We start from the raw sequence: 21,537 nt of genomic DNA on the forward strand, positions 1-21,537 counted from the left end.
TAATTATGGTAAAGAAATAATGTGGTGTGAATAAATAGAGAAAGAATGTACACAAAATTCAAGAATCTTGATTATGAAATAGAGCATAGAGAAGGAATAGAAATTGGAAGAATATATGGTTAAGAAAGGTTTAATTTGTAGAACAAGGAAAGGTTAGATTTTAGTATAAATATTTTAAAATATTTTATATTTTAAGCTACATATATGTAAAAATGCTAAAAAAAATTTTTTCTAATTGTTAATTCTTTGGAGGCAGACTTTGGTGTAGAATTAAACCTTAGTTTTCTCTTCTGTAAAAATGTGATACTAATAATCACCTCCAAGTGTTGTGTGAATCCCATTAGAAAGTGGCAGGTGTGTGGGCCCACACCTGAATGTAGCATTCAATTCATAGCAGCTCTCATGCTGAGAAGCTTTGTACTATTGTACCCCAAGCTCAGGGATCTTAGCACTGAGGGCCACCTGTCAATCAGTCAGTCAGTCAGTTTATTAAGCTTCTGCTATTTGCCATCACTCTGCATTATGGTGCTGTGGAAAAGTAGTGAATTAAAAAGACATTCTTAATCCATGGAAGTTAAAGCCTAGCAAAAAGACAAATATTAAATTACAAGATATAAATAATTACAAGTTTTCAAAGTGGTCTGAAGCATCAAGTCACTGAATGAGATTCATCAACCCCATTGCAAATAAAAGCCTCACCCATCCACCCACTGACCATTCATTTATGTATAGATTCCCCAGGAGCACACTGTTTTTGCCTTGAACATGTGAATTTTGCTATTGAAACAGGATACAATTTAGTACTCACCCAGATTCCACTTTCAGCTATGATGGCACAAATCTGAGAACAAAAGGTACTATGTACCCCAGATTCCAAACTTAGAATACTGCAAGCCATATCTCTTTATAGCAAGTGAGAGGTTCTAGGTCATCCAAAGCTATAGTTCACCACCCAGCAATTCCATTACACTAACCACCCCCACTGTAAGAAGACTAGGAGAGAGAGAAAGGAGTTGTCCTTTGGGGGAAGTGCAGTGTTCAAAAAGGATACTCAAAAAAAACCAAAAACAAAAACAAAAAACAAAAAGGATACTCCTGAATAAAGTGTACATCTCAGGAAGCCACAAAGTCAGGAGCTAGTAATCCTCTCACACCAACACTGCTGAACCACTGGATGGGCAGAGTCTTGATGCTGCTGACATGGAAGAAATAGGCAGGAGAGAGGTGGGGAAGACAGATTTTCTAGTGGGACCACCATCATGCACTGAGGATTTCATGCATGTTTGATACATTAAGTGTAGAGTTTCTTACTGATTGAGTAGAATTGTGGAATGTGACTGGGCTTCATCCGCTTGGGATCTCTCACGCCAAGAGACTGTGTAAAGAGAAGAGCTTTACAGAACCCATCTAAGAACTTGCTAGGGAACAACTTTTGGGCACCTACCACCAAGTGACATCTGAAACTACACAACAGGCTTATGAGGAGACATTAGCCTCTCCTATTTCTCCTCCCCAAGACCCAAGCAGAAAAACCCTAAGAAAAGGGAGAAGCAGTCAATTGAAACAGAGGCTGTATACTCCTTTCTCCCCTATTTCAAGTCAGAGACATAAGTCTGGCCTGAGTTAGAGGAAGGGAAAGAGGAAATCTGAAGACACATGTCTTAAACGACACATGTCTTAAAATGAATAGGATTGGGTGCTAACCATCAAAAAAAACAAAACTGTTCAAATACTCAAAGCTGACAATACTAATAGAATTGGACTATGATGTCAGTAATAGAAATTGGTACCCAATGAGATAGGGGAAACACTAGAACATAGATACTGAAAAACATTATTTTTTCATGCTTATATCCCAAAGAGATAACACTGCTCAGTAAATTGATTTCATAGTGATCAGAGTGAACAATATTGTTGCACAAATTTATGGTGACAAACCAACTGACATCCATACCCATTCTCTAGAAAGCAAACTCCTGCTGTCTTCCCACTTCCTTCCCTCCTGTAGATAACACCTGTGTTCACCTCCCCATCATCCATTCTCGCTTCTGCAAGAAGAGGTCCAGTCATTTTCCATGCTGGATTTCTTGGCAAGTCTTGGACTTAATCTCCAATCAGCCCTCCTACCATCACCCTCTACTTCTGGTGCCTAGCACAGCTTCTTCCCTTGGACTAGCTGAATTTCCCTTCATTTCTGTCTTCTGTTTCCACATAACCCTAAATCTTATCTAGGACCACCATATACACAACTCTAAAAGGATCCATTCAAATAATTTCTTATATGAATGGCACTCCTGGAGTTTCACAAAGCACAGTCTGTATATCTGCATGCAGTAGTCCTACTCTTAGAGCTGACATATGAAAAAGTAAGTATTCATTACAAATCACTTTATATTGTTCCATAAACCAGAAAGTTGTCTTAAAGCTTTTGTACCTACAATAGCATTTTAGTAAAACATATAGTCAAATCATATTTGTTGCTAATTAATTTTTTGATTTATGATCCCAGTCCCTTGTATTGTTCAATATTATCTGTATGATGATCAGCACATTAATACCTGTTATGTTTGACCTCATGAGGAATGTAAGCAAAGTGCTACACAAGTGCTATCTGTTGTCACATGGTTATCAGGAAATAAGAGAGTGGCTTTCACACGAAATTGTTCTAGAGACATATGAGAAATTAAAAAGTAGGAGTTTGGTGGTATTGAAACTAAAGCCATCCCTTAGTCCATAATTGGAAGCTCTGGTTAGACTTAGAACTCACAACTAACAAAATCTTCTGCTTTTATTAAAAACAGGCACACACAGTGTCTCATATATACCTAGAATCTTATCAGGCTTCTTCATAGAGCAATTCATTGCTCTCCAGATCCCAGAGTCTAATAATACTATAACAAAGAAAGTCCACTATTGAATTTCAGTTCCACCTCCACCCTCTGCCCCATCACCATGAACATCACACACACACACATGCACACATTTTGAGCCAACATGGGAAATGTAGGTAGCTTAGAAAGCTGTTTGGATATGGATTTGTCAGTTTTGGTCAGGAAACGAAATAATTCTATAAAACTGAACTATTCTCTTCACCCATACCTCCTTCTGAATTTCTTATCTCAGAGAAAGAAAAATATTTCACCACCCAGTCATTCAAATCAGAGACCAGGAGACCATCCCTTGGCCCTACAATTCCCTCACACTTTGTATTCAATCAGTCAACAAGTCCTGTCACAGAAATCTCCTTAACCTTTGTCTCTCCCCACCTCACCTTCAGTAATGCTGCCTCAGTTCAGCATCCATCATCATCTCCTGGATAAAGATGCCCCCTACCTGGTCTCTGTCTTGATTCTCCCCTCCCCAATATGCCTACCACATTGCCCACAAAGTAATGCACAAAACCAAAATAATTCTTAAACTGTTTTAAAAATAAAGACTAATGCCACAAAGGTAGAGACTATGACTCTACATCACTTTTTCCAGGCACCAAGGACAAAAGGACCAAAATGTGTGTCAAATGAATGAGTGCCAGGCCTGCCACCATGTGGCCCTTGCCTCCACTTCCCTGTCTCTTACTGTACCATCTCACTGTTCTCACACATCTAATCAGTCAAGGACTTTCAGTTTCCCAAAAGTCCACACTGTTTTATGTCTTTAGGTCTTTATCAGGAACACCATACCCCTTTCATCCTTCTCCATTTCTAATCCTACCATCTTCAGGCTCCCTTTTCTGCCTCCTGACCATATGCCCCCCTTTTTCAAAATCCCACCCCTACTGCCTTTCCTGACTGTCTCCCCCACTCTCAGGCAGCACAGAGCACTCTTTCTTTTGTGTCCAACTCTCCACTCTTCATATAGAATCTAACTTCCAAATGCATTTACTTCTTTACGTATTTGACATAAGCCTCCCTAACAGCCCTCAACTGTACAGTGAGTTCTTTGGAGAACAGAACTTCATCCTGGGAAGAGAGAAAAAAAGAGGAGTGAGGGAAGGATGAAGTAATGAATATTTGAACACACATACACATACAGAAACTCTTCCACTCCCTTTCCTTACCCTCTTGCAACCAGTTACCAAATCCTGTCAATTCTGAATATATCAAAAAGTCCTCCACCTGTCTCTATCCTTAGTTCATGTCCCCAGCATCACTCACTTGGACTCCTACATAACCCATTGCAAAAAGAGCCACTGTGAACCATTGTGTAGGTTGTGCCCTGCCTGAAAGCACCCAGCCTTGTCAGGGGCAAGGAGAGTAGGGGTGAAATACAGTCCAAACTCAGCTCCCAAGATTAAGGTTGAGGGGGCACTATTAGATCATTTCTCTGCCCAGAGGGAACACATTTTTCCAATTCACAAGTTGTTTTTCTAATTCACACAACATATGTGCTAGCAATGCAGCCCTGTTTCAACCATTCTTCACCATACAGCCAGAGTCTTTCTAAAGTACCAATCTGATGCTTCTACTCTCCTACTTAAAACTTTCTAACGACTCTCCTTTGTACTCAGTGTGAAGTTCAAGCCCCATGATATGATTGATAATGTCTTTCATGTTCCACCTCTGGTTTACCACTCCAGTCACAGTTCTCACAGCTCACATTGTACTTGTATGTACTGAGCTCCATCCACCTTCTCTGTATCCCCAGGCTACATCTCCATCCCCCCTCCATCACCCACCCACTTCCACATTCTGCTGTCACATGAATGACTCATGCTCATCTGATGAGTCTTAGAATAGATATCACTCCCCTGGGAAGCATTCCCTAACTTCTCCAATCCCTCTTCTGACTGGATTAAATTCCTCTCACATCACCTCATTCTTGCCCCTGGGATAACACTTAACATTTTATGTCTTAATTGACAATTTATTTCTCCCTTATTTCTTTCCAGATGGAGATCTTTTTGAGGGCAGAAAACAACCTCTTATTAACATTATATCCTCTATACCTATCACTATGCTCAGAAAATATTTGTTAAAGGAAAGCATGGAATCTGTCTTCTCCAGAGTATCAGTTGTAATGAATCAATCCCAGAGCCGACAAAAGTACAACAAGAGGAACCAGTAACCACCTTACTCTAAAAGTTTACACTATAGGAAGACAATGTTATACCTCTGGACAGTAATGTTAAGTCACCCCATCTAATAAAAGTATCTTGCAGGGCCTCCCTGGTGGCGCAGTGGTTGGGAGTCCGCCTGCCGATGTAGGGGATACGGGTTCGTGCCCCGGTCTGGGAGGATCCCATATGCCGCGGAGCGGCTGGGCCCGTGAGCCATGGCCGCTGAGCCTGTGCGTCTGGAGCCTGTGCTCCGCAACGGGAGAGGCCACAACAGTGAGAGGCCCGCGTACAGCAAAAAAAAAAAAAAAAAAAAAGTATCTTGCATTATATCCTCATTGTTAATGGAATAACAAACTTTGGCTTAACATTTTCTCTTAATTAATCTCCCAACTAGCCTTCATCTTCTACTTAGGTTCATTCAAATTGTTGATATAAATATAGTTCTGCTTAATACCTTCCTCCAACACCAACTGCTTCTATGACCCTGTTTACACCTGACCAGGATTTTACATTAGTCCTTCAAATTAATTTCAAATATTTTAAGGCCCAGACTCATTCAAAAGTAGCTAAAAACTTATTTCACACTTGAGAAATGCAGCCCCTCTCTACTCTCCTATATCAGCTGGCCGCCTTTCCCATACTCCTACATAAACAGCAACACTGACCCACCCAGCTGCCTGAGGTCAAATGCAGAAGTCATTTTTTCTTTGAAATGCTGTTCCTTATACCTGATTTTTCATCACTGACTCTTTCTTGGCACATCTCTGTTTAAATATCTCTTCGGCTAGGCCATGTCTGTCAACCGAGTCCTAAGCAGCAACTCAGTCACCATCCTATCTTTCGTTTTAAAATTCTCTGTATAGCTTTTATTTATTTTCTTCATTTTTGTACCAAATCTTTTTTTTCACATCTTTATTGGAGTATAATTGCTTTACAATGTTGTGTTAGTTTCCGCTGTACTACAAATTGAATCAGCTATATGTATACACATATCCCCATATCCCCTCCCTATTGAGTCTCCCTGCCACCCTCCCTATCCCATCCCTCTAAGTCGTCACAAAGCACGGAGCTGATCTGCCTGTGCTATGCAGCAGCTTCCCACTAGCCATCCATTTTACATTTGGTAGTGTATATATGTCAGTGCTACTCTGTCACTTCATCACAGCTTCCCCTCCTCCTGCCCCATGTCCTCAAGTCCATTCTCTATGTCTGTGTCTTTATTCCTGCCCTGCCGCTAGGTTCATCAGTGCTGCTTTTTTAGATTCCATATATATGCGTTAGCACACGGTATGTTTTTCTCTTTCTGACTTACTTCACTCCGTATGACATACTCTAGGTCCTACCACCTCACTACAAATAACTCAATTTTGTTCCTTTTTATGGCTGAGTAATATTCCATTGCATATACGTGCCACATCTTCTTTATCCATTCATCTGTTGATGGACATTTAGGTTGCTTCCATGTCCTGGCTATTGTAAATAGTGCTGCAGTGAACACTGTGGTACATGTATCTTTTTGAATTATGGTTTTCTCAGGGTATATGCCCAGTAGTGGCAGTGCTGGGTCATATGGTAGTTCTATTTTTAGTTTTTTAAGGAACCTCCATACTGTTCTCCATAGTGGCTGTATCAATTTACATTCCCACCAACAGTGCAGGAGGGTTCCCTTTTCTCCACACCCTCTCCAGCATTTATTGTTTCTAGATTTTTTTTGATGTGTTCACTTACTTTAATAACACTACATTTACCATGTTGTCATCATGGAATGTAAATTCAGGTTAGACAAGAGAATTTCACAAGTACAACAAAGCATTCTGTAGTATACCAAAGTTTGTATAATGTCTGACCAAACCAGCTTGCTCATAAATCACTTCCATTATAGGCAATTTATTTAGTTTAACATTTATGATTCTTACAGAGAAAACAAACATACTGCACACATTTAAAAAGTGTTTTTCATTTATCCTTGCATTAGCACTTAAAATTCATATTTCTATTTCAAAATGACACAAAAATTATTCTAATATAACAGCAACAAAATATAATTCTACAATTACAAAAGAGCTAAATGGGGATCTACAGTTAAGTTATTCTCATGTTTACAACTATGATTCTTAAATAAATACTCTTCAAAGCAGCTCTCTTACCAGCTTTTTAGGTTTGGCTTAAAAACACACATATAGTTGCCAGGAGGTTTATAATGTTGTATTCTGTGCACTGTTCTGAAAGGGTTCCTCAAGAGCCAACCAGCCCTTAAAACAGTACTCAGTCCACAAGGCAGTCAGAAAGAGTTAAATTAACTGGGGTAAGTAGGATTCCTATATTACATCAAAAGCATATGATATTCTGCAGCAACTGGGAGCATTATCAGGATTGGCATGTTGTCCTCTTTACAACTAATTTCATCAGAAGAGTTTAAGAAGGTGGACATTGTACCACTATCAAGTGCATTTAAAAATGACATGTTTTTGTGCTAATCTGACTCCCCTGAATGACCTAGCTAATGAACTAGTCACCAGTAACCTGGTCACCAGGCAAATCAAGCCTGCAAGAAAGGAAGCCAGTATTCAAATTACCATTTTATTGTCCGACCCAAAGGATTTATTTTCAACATAAACATATAACCTCAATATGAGATGTCTAACTAAAGCAAGCACCACCAGTGAGACCAAGACAACCTCTCCTCTTCTAAGGTTTAGGTTTTGCCCAGAATTCTCGATACATGGAACAGCCCATACCAAGAGTCATTGTTGCCACAACAAAGCCTTGGGCTGCCATGCACATGTGGATCAGGTGAACAGACATTTTAGTATTTCCCCTGCTCTTCAATTTATATAATCTATATGCAACGATTGTTGAAAAACTGCCATTCCAGTGGGAACAAATGGTGCCTCTCTAGCTTTTTGGATAAGTTTAGATCCCTGATCTTCATCATATGAAGGAAGAGAAACATCTGTGTCGCTTGACATAGTGATTGAAGAATCTTCAGACAACTACAAGATGTCGCAGGTTCCAACTGGCTTCTGCTGTTTCTAGATTTTATTTTATTTTATTTTATTTTTGCGGTACACGGGCCTCTCACTGTTGTGGCCTCTCCCGCTGTGGAGCACAGGCTCCGGGCGTGCAGGCTCAGCGGTCATGGCTCACGGTCCCAGCTGCTCCGCAGCACGTGGGATCCTTCTGGACCGGGGCACGAACCCGTGTCCCCTGCATCGGCAGGCGGACTCTCAACCACTGCGCCACCAGGGAAGCCCTGTTTCTAGGTTTTTTGATGATGGCCATTCTGACTGGTGTGAGGTGATACCTCATTATGGTTTTGATTTGCATTTCTCTAATGATTAGTTGAGCATTAGTTGAGCATTAGATGTTGAGCATCTTTTCATGTATTTGTTGGCCATCTGTATGTCTTCTTTGGAGAAATGTCTATTTAGATCTTCTGCCCATTTTTGGATTGGGTTGTTTGGGTTTTTTTTTTTTTTGAGAAAGAGCTGCATGGGCTGCTTTACAAAGGAGGCAAGAACATACAATGGAGAAAAGACAGCCTCTTCAATAAGTGGTGCTGGGAAAACTGGGCAGCTACATGTAAAAGAATGAAATTAGGACACTCCCTAACACCATACACAAAAATAAACTCAGAATGGTTTAAAGACCTAAATGTAAGGCCAGACACTATAAAACTCTTAGAGGAAAACATAGGCAGAACACTTTATGACATAAATCACAGCAAGATCCTTTCTGACCCACCTCCTAGAGTAATGGAAATAAAAATAAAAATAAACAAATGGATGTAATGAAACTTAAAAGCTTTTACACAGCAAAGGAAACCATAATCAAGATGAAAAGACAACCCTCAAAATGGGAGAAAATATTTGCAAATGAAGCACCTGACAAAGGATTAATCTCTGTATAGCTTTTAACACTAAGTGATACATATTAATTTTCAATGGAATGTTACAATGTTTATTGTTTATCTTCCCAGCTGGAATATAAATTCCATGAGAGCAGTGACCTAATGGTTTTCCTCACTTCACTAACTAGAAGTGGACTTGGCACACAGGAAATTCTCAATAATTAACTGTTGAATGAATGAAGAGATAAGGGAAGAATGAACTGGCTATTTTATCAATGTCCTTTTGTATGAGGGTTTAGAATCAGGCCAAGGAGGGTTATTTAAAGTATTTATGTTACATAATATCTTACTTATATATTTTCTGGCTCCTCTTTAGAGCTTAGTACATGAAAACCTTGGCTTCTGTCATTTGCTAGAAGAATTTTCACAAACACGTCCCTGCAATCAGGACCAATATTCAGAAAAGAACATTACTATCATCCCCAGGTACCCCTTTCTGTTCTCCTCCAGTCATTATCTCCCCAAAAGTTAAACATTATCTTGATTTCTAACAGCATAAATTGTTTTTACCTGTTGATGTACTTTATATAGGTGGAATAATATAATACATATTTTTTTGTGATTGACTTCTTTTAGTGAAATATCTTTGTGAGAACCCTCTATATTGTTGTGTGTAGTTGTATTTTGTTGATTTCTTTAGAGTATAATAAGAGCTTTTAAATTCAACACTATCATTAACATACTGAAATATCAGTTCATTTTTAATGATCATATATTCATGTAATAAAATTTATACAAGGAAATCTAGAATCTTTCCAAGTTTTCACTCTTTTAAAATAATGTTCTTTATGATTAACATGCCTATAGAAAAATCTTAATTTACATCTTTAGTTGGTTAGGAAGAATTTCTAAAAGAAAATTTTCAGAGACCAAAAAAAAAAATTTTCCCTTTTTTGATTAACATTGGCAATTTATTCACAAGAAAGTATTAGCAACTCTTTTTATTATCAACTGTATATGACAGTATTTGCCTCCCTAAACTATCACTAAAAGTAGATATTACTGTCCTTTTAAAATTTTTGTCAACCTGCCAAAAAAGTATGTCATTAACTCATTTTCTCAAGTGGAGTAGCTTTTTCTTATTGATTAATTGAGTAAAAGTTAATTCTTGGTCTATTCAGGTTTCCTATGACTGATTCTATTGTGATCATTTGTATTTTCCTAGAAAATTGTCTGTTTCACTGAGTTATTTTAATGGGTATGTAGTGGTATTTGCCATTTTGATTTGCATTCTCCAAATGACTAATTCATTTACATTTTAAAAGGATTAGCAATATTTTAAGATTCTGCTCTGAATCTGACACTAATTCTTGAGATTGGTTTAGACCTTGCATACATAATTAGAAAGGTTTTAAGTGCTTGCATATATATGAAATACATTCTGTAATCAAACTGTATCTTTTTAGTTTTCATGCAGAAATTAGTAAATTAATTGTGGATTACAGAGCCATCTGGTTGCAAAATGCGTCCCTTTCATTGCCCTTTTGATTTAGCTCATCCAAAGGACCATATAAGCATTTGTGGCCACAGTTTTCAAAACTGTGACCTCCATTGAAAAGTAAGACCTTATAACAGAAAAGTAGGAAAAGGAATGAGCTGTCAGTAAATGTCACTAAAGGAGGCTAACTGGTGAGATAAATAAAAAATAAGGAAGGCTTTAGGGTGTGGATCTGGGAAATGAAAGGGTATGTAATTTCATAGTTAAATTATTAGAATATTTTCCTAAGGCCAAGAAAAGAAAAAGTATGTTACAAATAGTATTGTTGCTATTAAATTAGTCTTTAAAAGTCCAGATTTATTCACAGAATAACAGTGAACATAAAGGCAGGATTCTATTCAGTAAAATAAGGGATAAGATATTAAAAATCTTTTTATTGGATTTTCCATTAAAAAAGGAGATATAATGAGTTTCAACAAGATATATATATATATATATAAATGAGACTTGTTAAATACTTGAGTGTATTACTTAAAGATCTTATGAAGAGTTTTCTTGGATTATGATTTAATAATTATGTCAGAGATAATTTAAATGTGATACAAGCTGTAAGTAGAGGATGAAATAAATTTTAGAAGAGATTTTCAAGCACAAATTTTGATTTTTCAGGTGAAAAATGATCCTGAAATTATTTTTGTTTACAATAAGTGCTACTGGCAAAGTTGCTTTTCATAAGAGTTTTATGGGCAAATAAATATCTATGAATCAATAAATTAATTAATAAGAACCACTAATCCCTTAATTCATTCAGTGAACATTTAATTATTTGTACTCAATTTGTAATCAGAAGATATGGATCTAAATATTAGCATTATTTTTATTAACTACATGCCAGTTTTTTTCTGTAAATTTGTAAGGTATGGAGAAAAACACTCCAGGGCATTTTGAATATCTACATATGGATAATATATGTAAAATTCCTAGCGTAGGGCCCAGCAAATAGTTGATACTCAACACTCTAAGTTGTCCTTCCCAGTTTTAACTGTAAAATTATGATATTAATTTATATCTCCCAGAGTTGTCATGGGGAATAAAAGTGAGGTACCTACTGTAATGCATAAGCACCTATCAAAATGCCTGGCACACAGTAGAAGCTCAATCATTCCCTTCTCTCCTGATTTCCTATCATTTCATTTTCATGTCAACAATATTTGCTAAGCATCTACTTATGTGCACTGGATCTTGAGCAATGAGGGTAAACAAGTCAAATGTGATCCCTGCCCTCACAGAATTTATAATCTGGTGTTGAGAGAAAGACAAATTAGTCATTTAATTACAATTAGATGGTAAGAAGAAAGCCTTCATTACCAAATCAGCTTTTAACTCTGCCAATGCAGTGTTAGGCACTGGGAATACAAAGGTTATATGTGCTTGCTTTAGTTTACTTTGAGAAATTAATTAGGAAAGACTGTCTACAGCATGATCACAGGTGTCTCAATGAGGTCCTGACCACCCCTCAGTCCCATCTGTCATTTGGGTTCTATTGTTTCTGTGTAGTTTTTATCCTTCTTGGCTCAGAAAGTGATTAATGTCTGTCAATGAGTATTTTGTTGTTGCAACATTCACATTCCTAAAACGTGAGTGGTAAATTGTTGTTTACTACAGTTCAAGTGGAGGGTATCATCAGCATTCTTGGCAACAGAATGTGGCCCAGTGAAGGGGAGATGCTAATAAACTCTTCACCTGGTTGCTGTCACAGAAAATCTCTTGCAGGTTCATGCAGGTGTAAAGCAGCTATTTACTTGAAGTGATTTTTAGATCACTGTGTTCAAGCTTACCTGACTGTGCAAAGCTCCCCTATAGCTTACCTTGGACTCCCTCTTCCCCTCCTTCATTACATACTTCCCATTAGTAAATTCATTTCTTCAGGTTCAATTCAATATGACAAATATTTATTAAGTGCTATTGTGTGCATATCCTCCGGAATCTAACATTTCAAATGTTCCTTGTGTGGGAGCAAAGTTCTTAGCCCTCCATGAGGTAGGGAAACCTATAAAAGATGCTAAAAGAGAGACCATCAGCAGAGGTCCAGCAGTGCCAGTACACTCACCCAAGGAAGGTGTGTTAAGCTGACAAGAAAGGCCTGGCAGGGATGGACACGACTGAGTGCTGAGCAGTGTAATGCTTCTTTTGAGCTTATTCTACTTCATATCCTGAAAATAATAAGTATTAACATCTCATACATGAAACATCATGAAAGAACCGCTTGAGAACTGTATAAGACATAAACCAAGGAAATGCCTAAGTTCCCAGTGATTTAACACTTGGCCATGTTGTTATCACTCACTTTCCTTATGGAGCACCATTGCTCCCCTTGCCTCATTCCCTACTCTAACATGTAGCCTAAATGAGTGATGTAGGACCTTTCCTCCCTTGCCATGGCACCTAACACTGGACATGCCAGTCACAAAGTCCTAACACCCTGGCCACACAGATTGGTTCAGAGGGTGAGCACATGGCTTAAGCCAATGTAACCAGAGTCCCTTGCCATGCTTGTTTAAGCTGAGGTAGGTGATAATAAGCTCTTTTTTCTCAGGTGGTGAAGCTGGAAAGACATGAGCCTAGAACTGTCAGCAGCCAAGGTTCTTGACTTGTGGAGAAAGTCAGTCTGGAAGATGGGTGCTAACATGATGAGAGAAACAAAAGCAAGAAACAGAGCGTGATTCCTGCTCATCCTGTCGTTCCCTATATCAAACATTACCCCTGGGCTTCCCTGGTGGCGCAGTGGTTGAGGGTCCGCCTGCTGATGCAGGCAACACGGCTTTGTGCCCCAGTCCGGGAAGATCCCACATGCCATGGAGCGGCTGGGCCCATGAGCCATGGCAGCTGAGCCTGCACGTCCGGAGCCTGTGCTCCACAATGGGAGAGGCCACAACAGTGAGAGGCCGTGTACCACAAAAAAAAAAAAAAAAAAAACATTACCCCTATTCCTAATATGGTAATAAACTTGGCACGTCCAAGGAACTGAAACCAAGTGCATGAGGAGACAGTGAAGTAGATTAGTATATCTCAACGGTAATGAAATTTTGTGTATGTTAATATATGTCCATACTGGGTAAATAGTAAAATCATCTGGAAGTTTTATAAAAACATCACTATGGATTTTCACTTATAGTAATGTTGATTTGGCAATTCAAATCAACCTTCCCTCTTCTATTCAATATCCCTCTGGAGATTCTAGTAGTGCAATAACCTGAGAAAAAAAATAAAAGTCATTGAGACTAGAAAAGAAGTAAAACTCCTTGTTTGAAAATGACATGATCATCTATGTGGAAAATCCAACCTCTTCTACAAAACAGCTATAAAACTAATATGTGATTTTAGCAAGGTTGCATTATACAATAACAATTTTCAAAAATATCAATCATACTTCTATACACTAACAAAAAAATTGAAAAAACTTTTAAAATGCCATTTATAACAATATCAAAATATGAAATATAGAAATAATATAACAACTGTAAAAAAAACTTGTACACTGCAAACTACAAAACATGCTATGAGAAGTTAGAGAAGACCTAAATAAATGGAGCAATAAATCATATTTATGCCAGAAGACTCAATATTGCTAAGATGATAATTTTCCCAAAAATTACCAGTAAGTTTGACATAATCTCACCACGTTTTTTGGTAGAAAGTGAGAAGACAATCCTAAAACTTATGTGGAAATTGCAAGTAACTAGAGTAACCACTTTTTTTTCTGAAAAATAAGAAAGTTGGAGGACTCACATTGTCTAATTTCAAGACCTACTACAATATAAAACAACAGTAGACTGAAAACTATAAGACATTGATGAAATTGAAGAAGATACAAATAAATGGAAAAATGTTCCATGCTAATGGACTGGAAGAATTAATATAGTTAAAATGTTCATACTACCCAAAGCAATTCAGTACAATCCCTATCAAAATTCCAGTGGCATTTTTTTACCAGAAATAGGGGGGGAAAGTTCTAAAATTTGTATGAACCACAAAAAGACCCCAAATAACCAAAGCAATCTTGAGAAAGAAGAACAAATCTGGAGACATCACACTTTCTGATTTCAAACTATATTCAAAGTTATAGTAATCAAAAGAGTTTGGCATTGGCATAAAAACAGACACATAGATCAAAGCAATGAATAGAAGGACCCCAAATAAACCCATGTATATATGTTCAATTAATTTATGACAAAGAGGCCGAGAATATAAAATGGGGAGAGGATAGTCTCTTCAATAAATGGTGTTGGGAAAACTGGACAGCCACATGCAAAAGAATGAAACTGGATGACTATCTTTCACCATACATAAAAATCAACACAAAATAAATTAAAGACTTAAATTAAGACCTGAAACTATAAAACCAGAAGAAAATATAGGAAGTAAGTTCTTTAATATTGGTCTTTGTAATGATGTTTTGGATTTGACACCAAAAGCAAAGGCAGCAAAAGCAAAAATAAACAAGTGGAACTATGTCAAACCAAAAAAGTCTCTGCAGAGCAAAGGAAACCATCAGCAAAATGAAAGGTCAAACTACTGAGTGGGAGAAAATATTTGTAAATCATATATTTGATAAGGGGTTAACATCCAAAATATATAAATAAGTCATATAGTTCAATAGAAAAAATTCAATTTAGAAATGAGTAGAGGAACTGAATAGACATTTTCAAAAGAAGACATGAATGACAAACAGGTACATGAAAAAGTGCTCAACATCACTAACTACCAGGGAAATGCAAATCAAAACCACAATAAGATAACATCCCATACCTGTTAGAATGCTATCATCAAAAAGACAAGGGATAAGAAGTGTTGGCAGTGATATGGATAAAAGGGAGCCCTTGTGAACTGTTGAGGGTGGTGCAGACACTATGGAACCAGTATGGAGTTTCCTCAAAAAATTAAATATAGAATTGTCATATGATCCAGCAATTCCACTTCTGGGTATTTATCCAAAGGAAATGAAAACATTAAACTCAAAAAGATACATGCACCACCATGTTCATTGCAGCATTATTCATAATAACCAAGATATATAAACAACATGTGTGTCAACAGATGAATGGATAAAGAAGATGTGGAAGGTATGTACAATGGATATTATTCAGTCATGAGAAAGGATGAAATGCTGTCATTTGTGACAACACAGATGGACCTGGAGGGCATTATGCTAAGTGAAATAAGCCAGACAGAGAAAGACAAATACTGCATGGCATTACTTATATGTGGAATCTAAATTTTTAAAAGTCAAAGTCATAGAAACAGAGAGTAGAAAAGTGGTTGCCAGGAGCTGGTGGGGGCATGGGAAGTGGGGTAAATATGGAAAGGCAGGTAGAAGGGTACAAATTTTCAGCTATAAAATGAATAGGGTCTGAGGATCTAATGTATAACATGATAAATATAATAAATAACACTGTCTTGTGTAATTGGAATTTGCTAAGAGTGTAAAACATAAATTTCTCACACACAAAAAGATAAGTATATGAGGTAATGGATGTGTTAATTAACTAGATGAGGGGAATTCTTTCACAAAACATACATATTTTAAATCATCATGATGTATCACAATTTTACAAAATCAGAAGCAAGCAACATAACCACAGTAGTATGTCCTTACATATCAATAATCACTCTAAATATAAGTGGATTGATTTCACCAATCAAAAGGCACAGAGTGGCTGGATGAATAAAAAAATAAGACCAACTAACTATATGCTGCCTCCAAGAGACTCATTTCAGCTCTAAAGATACTTATAGGCTTAAAGTGAAGAGATTAAAGAGGATATCTTTAAAAGTGCAAACAAAAAGAAGGTGAGTATAGCCAAAATTATATCAGACAAAATAGACTTCAAGCCAAAAATGGTAATAAGAAACAAAGAAGGTCATTATACAATAATAAAAGAGTCAAAACATCATGAAATACAAGAATTATAAATATATATGCACCCAACATCAGAGTACTAAAATATATTAAGAAAATACTAACAGATCTAAAGGGAGAAAGAGACAATACAATAATAGGACAATACAATAGTAGGACACTTCAAAACCCCACTGTCAGCAATGAATAGACCATCCAAACAGAAAATGAACAAAGAAACATTGAAACTGAACCATACTCCAGAACAAATGGACTTAACAGACATAAATAGAACATTCCACCCAACAGCAGTAGAATATATTGATACATTCTCCTTGAGTGCACACAGAACATTGTCAAGATAGAACATGTGATAGAACACAAAACAAATATTTGCAAATTTAAGAAGACTGAAATCATACCAACTATATTTTCTGACCACAATGGTATGAAACTAGAAGTTATCAACAAGAGGAAAGCTGAAAAACCCACAAATATGTGGAAATTAAACAATACCCTTCTGAACAACCAATGGGTAAAAGAAGAAATCAATAGAGAAATAAAAAATTATCTCAAAACAAATGAAAATGGAAATAAAACATATCAAAATTATGAGATGCAGCAAAAGCAATTCTGAAAGGAAAGTTTATAGCAATAAATACATATAATATTAAGAATTAGAAAGATCTCAAATAAGCAACCTAACTTTACACTTCAAGGAACAAGAAAAAGAAGAACAAATTAAGCCCAACATTAGCAGAAAAAAAGGAAGTCATAAAGATCAGAATGGAAATAAATGGAATAGAGACCAGTAAAACAATAGAAAGGGTTAATAAAACCAAGAGCTTGTTCTTCAAAAAGATAAACAAAATTGACAAACCTTTAGCTAGACTGAGAAAAAAAGAGAGAGAAAACACATATAAAATTAGAAATGAAAAAGAAAACATGAAAACTGATACTATAGAAATTCATAGGATCAAAGAGACTATTATGAACAATTATATGCCAACAAATTAGATAAAATTCTAAAAACACATAACCTGCCAAGACTGAATCAGGAAGAAATAGAAAATTTGAACAGAATGATAATTAGTAAAGAGATTAAATCAGTAATCAACCTCCCAACACAGAAAACTCCAGGACCAGATGGCTTCACTGATTAATTCTTCCAAACATTCAAAGAAGAATTAACACCAATCCTTCTCAAACTCTTCCAAGAAATTGAGGAAGAGGGAATACTTCCAAACTCACTCTATGAGGCCAGCATTATGCTGACACCAAAGACAGATAAGGATACCACAAGAAATGAAAAGTACAGACCAATATCCCTGATTAATATAGATTGCAAAAATTCCCAAAATATTAGCAAACCCAATTCAAGAACACATAAAAAGGATTATAAATCACGATAAAGTGAGATTTACCCCTGGTATACAAGGATGGTTTAACACACATTAATCAATAAATGTAATATATCACATTGGTAAAATGAAAGATAAAAATCACATGATTATCTCAATAGATGCAGAAAAAGCATTTGATGAAATACAACATTCTTTCATGATAAAAACCCGCAGCAGACTGAGTATAGAAGGAACATACCTCAATATAATAAGGCCATGTATGAGAAACCTACACCTAGTATCTATACTCAATGGAGAAAAATGGGAAGCTTTTCCTCTAAGATCAAGAACAAAACAAGGATGCCCACTCCTATTCAATATTTTACTGGAAGTCTTAGCTAGAGCAATTTGACAAAAGAAATAAAATGTATCAAAATCAGGAAAAAAGAAGTAAAACTGTTGTTATTTGCAGATGATATGATTCTGTACATAGAAAATCCCAAAGACTCAACCAAAAACTGTTGGCACTAATCAAAAATTTCAGTCAAGTTGCAGGATACAAAATCAATATACAGAAATCAGTTGCATTTCTATACACTAAGAATGAAACATTTGAAGAAGAAATAAAGAAAATTATCCTTAGAAAAAGAAAGCAAAAAATCCCATTTAAAATTGCATCAAGAAGAATAGAAACACAACATTGTAAATCAACTATACTTCAATAAAATTTTTTAAAAAGAATAGAATATTTAGAAGTAAATTTAATCAAGGAGGTGAAAGACTAATACTCTGAAAACTATTAAACACTGATGAAGGAAATTGAAGATGATATCCTGTGTTCATGGATTGGAAGTATTAGCATTGTTAAAATGTCCATACTACTCAAAGCATCTACAGGTTTAATGCAATCCCTATCAAAATACCCACGATATTTTTCACAGAACTAGAACAAATAATCCTAAAATTTATATGGAACCACAAAAGACCCTGAAATTTCAAAGAAATCTTGAGAAAAGAGAACAAAGCTGGAGGTATCATGCTCCCTTACTTCTGGCTATACTACAAAGCTACAGTAATCAAAACAGAATGGTATTGCACAAAAACAGACACATAGATCAATGGAACATAACAGAGAGCCCAAAAATAAACCCACACACTTATGGTTAATTAATCTATAACAAAGGAGACAAGAACATAAAGTGGAGAAAAGATGATTTCTTCAGTAAGTAATGCTGGGAAAACTGGACAGCTACCTGTAAAAGAATGAGATTAGAACATCATATCCAAAAATAAACTCAAAATGGATTAAAGATATGAATGTAATAAAGTCTGAAACCATGAAACTCCTCGAAGAGACTGGGGGCAGAACACTCTTTGACAAAAATTGCAGCAATTATTTTTTTTTTAGATCTGTCTCCTAAAAAAAGCAACAAAAGCAAAAGTAAACAAATGGGACTTAACTAAGCTTAAAAGCTTTTGCACAGCAAAAGAAACTCCTGACCAAATGAAAAGACAACCTACTGAATAAGAGAAAATATTTGCAAGTGATATGACCAATGAGGAGTTAATAACCAAAATATATAAACAGCTCTACAACTCAATATCAGAAAAACAATCCAATTTAAAAATGGGCATAAAACCTGAATAGACATGTTTTCCAAAGAATATACACAAGTGGTCAACAGGCATATGAAAAGATGACCAACACTGCTAATCATTGGAAAAATGCAAATCAAAACCACTATGAGATATCACCTCACACCTGTCAGAATGACTATCAGCAAAAAGTATACAAATAGTAACTGTTGGCAAGGTTGTGGAGAAAAGGGACTTTCCTCAAAAAAATAAAAATAGAACTATCTTGTCATTTGTAACAACATGGATGGACCATGAGAATATTATGCTATGTGAGATAAATCAGAGAATGACAAGTACCGTATGATATCACTTATATGTGGAATTTCAACAAGCCAAAACTGTAAAAACAGAGAAAAAAATTGTGGTTATTAAGGGATGGGGGTTAGGGGGACAGGACAGATGTTGTTTAAGGGTACAAACTTACAACAAGTAGTAAATAAACCCCAGAGATCTAATATGCAGTATAGTGAATATTGTATTATAATCATCAAACTTCCTAAGAGGCTAGAATTTAATTATTCCAACTACTAAAGACAAAGAATAATTATATAACATGATAGAGGTGCTAATTATTGCTACAATGGCAATCAGGTTACAATATATAAATATATCTAATTAACATATATATTAAATTACACAATTTAAATTTATATATACAATATATTTAGATTTTAGATTTTTTAAATGAATATCTTACAACTCTGTTTGCCAATCATGCCTCAATAGAGCTAGAGGGAGAAAAGGAATTGATCCACAGTCAACCAATCAATCAACAAAACTACAGTAATCAAAGGAGTGTGTGGTATTGGCAAAAAGATAGACACATAGATAAGTGTAACAGAATAAAGAGTCCAGAAATAGACCTACACAAATATAGTCAACTGATTTTTGACAAAAAATGCAAAGGCAATTTAAATGAGAAAGTACCAATTCAACAAATAATGCTGAAAAAATTGGACGTCCATAGGCAAAAAAGTAATAATATTTGTAATACATATCTAAGACCTTACACAAAAATTCTCAAAAATGGATCATAGATCTAAACATAAAACATAAAACTATAAAATTTCTAGAAGAAAAGCAATTAGAAAATCTATATGCTTTTGGTTTGGAGATGAGTTTTTAGATATGAACCAAAAGCATGGTCTATTAAAAAAATTTGATACTCGATGTTAAAAAAATGAAAAATTTTGCTCTGCAAAAGACACCCTGGGGAAAAAATATTTTAACATATCCAATAAAGAACTTGTAACTCAACATTAAAAATATAAACAACTCATTAAAAAGTGAGCAATAGAATCTGAACAGATCTATTCAGTAACAGATCACCAAAGAAGATATACAGGTGGTAAATAAGCACGTGAAAAGACAGGTTTGCCTGCAATAATATTACCATGATGTTCTAATGGTGATTTCCATTTTTTCATTCTTTCTATATTTATTCATTGCAATGCTTTAAATAAGATTTATCCTTTCTCCTTTCCCCCTATTTTTATTCATATCACATGGACTCAGAAATATTTATTTTATTCTTTAATTTATAATTGAATACTATCATTAATTTTAAAAATTGAGTTAAATTCACATAATATAAATTTACCAGTTTAAATATTTTAAAGTGTAAAGCCTTAACTATACATTAAGTAGGCAGCCATGTGGTAATATTTGAGATTAGAAAAACTTTGTTGCTAGAGTTAACTCCAGGTGCCATGGTCTTAAAAATCCTACCACTGAAGACATATTCTTTTCAACTGATTTTTTATAATGTAGAATGCAACTAATCCAATCAAAGTCTTTTAGTACATTCACAATGTTGTGCAACCATCATCATTAACTAAAACTAGAACATTTCATGACCCCAGAAAGAAATCCTATACCCATTAAGTAAGCACTTCCTATTTCTTCTCCCCTTCCCTAAGCCCCTGGTAATGACTAGGCTACTTTCTGTCACCATGGATTTACTTATGCTATACATTTCATATAAATGGAATCGTAAAATTCACGGCCTTTGTGTCTAGATTCTTTAACTTGGCATAGTGGTTTTAAGGTAAATTTATGTTATAGCATATAAGAGTACTTCATTACTTTTTATGGCTGAATAATATTCCATTGTGTGGCTAAATCACATTTTGTTTATCTATTCATCAGTTGTTGGACATTTGGGTTGTTTCCACTTCCTCAGGATACTTTTGCCCTATATAGCAGGGGTCCCCAACCCCTGGGCCGTGGACTGGTACTGGTGCTCCTCCTGTT

General features: G+C 35.8%; 2 pseudogenes across 2 annotated transcripts in view; one reads left to right on the forward strand and one right to left on the reverse strand.

The window, feature by feature from the left end:
* Positions 1–21,537, forward strand: part of LOC309799166 (calcium-activated chloride channel regulator 4-like) — an 84,757-nt pseudogene that overhangs the window by 49,919 nt on the left and 13,301 nt on the right. The gene's annotated exons all lie outside the window — the stretch shown is intronic.
* On the reverse strand, positions 7,745–8,037 carry LOC309801375 (HIG1 domain family member 1A, mitochondrial-like; annotated as a pseudogene). The gene has a single exon. The product of its transcript is annotated as an HIG1 domain family member 1A, mitochondrial-like (transcript).

The sequence above is a fragment of the Mesoplodon mirus genome (genome assembly GCF_964341445.2).
Source record: "Mesoplodon mirus genome assembly, chromosome: 3".
NCBI classification, from domain to species: domain Eukaryota; kingdom Metazoa; phylum Chordata; class Mammalia; order Artiodactyla; family Ziphiidae; genus Mesoplodon; species Mesoplodon mirus.